Genomic DNA, 4,075 nt, shown 5'->3' on the forward strand with positions numbered 1-4,075 from the left:
TGAAAGCAGGTTACTGGGTTTTTCTTTTTAGCTTCTATATTTGTAACTATGTTTCAAACTGCAGGCTCAGAGGCCGGCAAGGCAGGCGGGGAACGTTGGTTTCCTCTGTCACTGAAGCAAGGAAGCCTCATGTTCAGTTTAAGCTGCCTGGCTGCCGGCCACCATCTTGGCTGGCAGTTAATTTGCATATCTCCCTGATTAGCCAATGGGAAGGGTAGTGGATGTATGGATAATTACCATGTTTCTCTTTTATTAGATAGGATAGTCCCATATATTTGATTTCACCTTAGTTTCCTTTGCCCTACTTAGGAGATAATCATATTGCTATGAGAAATGTCTGAGATTTTGCTGCCTATGGTTTTTTCTAAGATTTTTATGGTTTTACAACTTACATTTAAGTCTTTTATCCATTTTGAGTTCATTCTTGCATATGGTGTTAGTTGGTGGCCTAGTTACACATTTTTGCATATACCTGTCTAATTTTTCCAACATCATTTATTGAAGAGACTATCTTCACTCCATTGTATGCTCTTGCCTCATTTGTTGAATATTAATTGAGCATAATATCTGGGGTCTCTGTTCTGTTTCATTGATGTATATGCCTGTCTTTGTGCCAGTACCAGGCTGTTTTGATTACAATGGCTTTGCAGTATAATTAGATATCTTGTATTGTGATCCCTCCTACTTTGTTCTTCTTAAGATTGCTGTGGCTATTTGGGGTCTTTCTTGGTTCCATATCTATTTTTGTAGTGTTTGTTTTAGATCTGTGAAATATGCCATTTGTATTTTAATAGGGATTTCATTGAACCTATAGATGACTTTGGGTAATATGGACATTTTAATGATGTTGGTTCTATCAGTCCATGAATATGATATGTTCTTCAACTTGTTGATATCTTCCTCTATGTCTTTTTTCAACATCCTATAGTTTCCCGAGTAAAAAGAGTTTTTGACCGCCTTGGTTACGTTTATTCCTAAGTATCATATTTTTATTGTAATGGTAAATATGATTGTTTTCTTTAGTTTCTGATTGTTCATTATTGGTGCATAAAAACGTCACTGATGCCCTAACCAGTTTGGCTCAGTGGATAGAGTGCTGGCCTGCAGACTGAAAGGTCCCAGGTTCGATTCCAGTCAAGGACATGTACCTTGGTTGTGGGCACATCCCCAGTAGGGAGTGTGCAGGAGGCAGCTGTTCGATGTTTCTCTCATCGATGTTTCTAACTCTCTATCCCTCTCCCTTCCTCTCTGTAAAAAATCAATAAAATATATTTTTTTAAAAATGTCATTGATATCTGGGTGTTAATTTTGTATCCTGTTATGTTAAAAAATAGGTTTATTAAATATAGTAGTTTTTTGGTGGAGTCTTTAGGGTTATCTATATACAATATCATACTAGTATCATCTGTGAATAATGACAGTTTTTCTTCCTCCTTTCCAATTTGGGTGCTTTTATGTTTTCTTCTTGTCTGATCACTCTTGGCTAGGACTTCCAGTAATATGTTGAATAAGAATGGTGAAAGTGGGTATCCCTGTGTTCTTCCTGTTCCTGGGGAAAATGGTTTTAGTTTTTGCCCATTGAGTATGATGGTGGCTGTAGGTTTGTCATATAAGGCTTTCATTATGTTGAGATATGATCCCTCTTTTCCCACTTTGCTGAGAGTTTTTATCAAAAAAAAGGTATTAGATTTTGTCTAATGCTTTTTCTGTGTGTATTTATATGATCATGAGTTTGTTTTCTCCTCCAATTTATGTGATGTATCACATTTATTGATTTGCAAATATTCTACCAGCCTTGTATCCTTTGAATAAATGCCACTTGTTCATGGTGTATGATCTTTTAAATGTATTGCTGGATTCAATCTGCTAATATTTTGTTGAAGATTTTAGCATCTATGTTCATCAGGAATATTGGCCTGTAATTGTCTTTCACTGTAGTGTCTTTATCTCTATTAGAATTAGGCTAATGCTAGCTGTAAAAAAGAGTTTGGAAGTGTTACTTCCTCTTGGGGTTTTTGGAATAGTTTGAAATTGATACGTGTTAGCTCTTCTTTGAATATTTGGTAAAACATCCCTCTGAAGCCATCCAGTCCAGGGTTTTGTTTGCTGGAAGGTTTTTGATTACTGCTTCAATTTCATTAGTAGTTATTGGCTTCTTCAGGTATTCTGATTCTTCCTCATTGAGTTTGCAAGAGTTCACTTTTCTAGGAATATGTCTATTCCTTCCAGGTTGTCCAGTTTGTTGGAATATAGTCATTCATTCTATTTTTTTATGATCCTTTGTTTTTCTTTGGGTTCAGTTGTTACTTTACCTCTTTCATTTTTTATTTTCTTTATTTGAGTCCTCTCTCTTTGTTTCTTGATGAGTTTGGCAATAGATCCATCAGTCTTCTTTATCTTTTCAAAGAATCAGCTCTAGGATTTACTGCTCTTCTGTATTTTTTAATCTCTATGTCATTTATTCCCCTCTAGTATTTATTATTTCCTTCCTTCTACTTATCCTGGGCTTTTCTAGTTGTTCTCTTTGTAATTCTTTACATTGTAGGGTTTTTCTTTTTTTCTTATGTGGGTTTGTAATGCTATGAAATTCCCTCTCATAACTGCTTTCACTGTGTCCCTTAGATTTGGGGTTGTTGGGTGTTCATTTTCATGTGTTTCCAGGAAATATTTCATTTCTTCCTTTATGTCTTAGGAAAACCATTTATTGACTAATAACATGCTATTTAGCCTCCATGTTTTTGACTGTTTTTATTTTAGTTGATTTCTAATTTCATGTCTTTGTGATATGAGATGATGCTTGATATAAATTCAAACTTCTTGAATTTGTAGGGATTTAGTTTGTGTCCTAACATGAGGTCTACCTTGAAAATGATTATTGTGCACTTGAGAAAAACGTATATTTTATAGCTTTGGGGTGAAATGTTTTATAAATGTTCCTTTGATCTAGTGTTTTGTTTAGGATTGCTGTTTCCTTGTTGATTTATTTTGTCTAGAATATCTATCTAGTGATATCAGTAGGCTGTTAAAGTCCCCTACTAGGATTGTCTTGCTCCCCACATTTCACGTAGTATCCTCTATAAGATTATATATATATAATGCTCCTATGTTGGGCTCATATATGTTTACCAGAGCTATGTTTTCTTGTTGTAGCTATCCTTTTAGTATTATGATGTGACCTTAATTGTCTCTTGTATGGCCTTCACTTTGAAGTCTATTTTGTCAGATATGAGTATTGTTACCCCAGCTTTTTGGTTCATTTCCATTTGCCAGGAAATTTTTTTCAGTGCCTTCACTTTCATCCTGCATGGATCTTCTGTTATGGAGTGGGTTTCTCGTAGAAAGCATATACATGGGTTATGTTTCCTTATCTATTCAGCTACCTTATGTCTTTTTATTTAAGCCATTTCATTTAAGATTATTACAGATAGGTACCTATTTGTTATCATTCTTATTCTTTATGCCTGTGTTTTTCTCTTTCTCTCCACTTCTTTTTACAACAGTCCCTTTAGCATTTTCTTCAGTGCTGGTTTGGTGGTATTAAATTCTTTACTCTTTTTTCTTGTCTGTGAAACTCTTTATTTTACCTTCAATTTTTAATGATAGCCTTGCTGGAGAGAGTAGTCTTGGGTTTAATCCCTTTGTTTTTTTTTTTTTTACTTTATACTAGTATATTTCATGCCACTCTCTTCTGGCCTGAAGTGTTTCTGTTGAGAAATTAGCTTACTATTTAATGGGAGGTTCCTTGTAGGAAACTTTCTGTCTTTCTCTTGCAACCTTTAAGATTCTCCCTTTGTCTTTAACATTTTCCATTTGAATTATTATGTGCCTAGATTTGGCTCTCTTTAGGTTCATCTTAAACTCTGGGACTCTGTGTTTCCTAAATTTGAGTGACTTTTTACCTTCACCAGGTTAGGTAAATGATCTGCCATTATTTTTTCAAACAAGTTCTCTAATTCTTTCTCATATTCTACTCCTTCTGGTACCCCTATAATGCAAATGTGGTTTCATTTCATGTTGTCTCAAAGTGCCCTTAAACTCTTCTCATGCTTTATTTATTTATTTATTTATTTATTTA

This window comes from Myotis davidii, unplaced genomic scaffold (genome assembly GCF_000327345.1).
Source record: "Myotis davidii unplaced genomic scaffold, ASM32734v1 scaffold90, whole genome shotgun sequence".
In the NCBI taxonomy this organism is placed as follows: Eukaryota; Metazoa; Chordata; class Mammalia; order Chiroptera; family Vespertilionidae; genus Myotis; species Myotis davidii.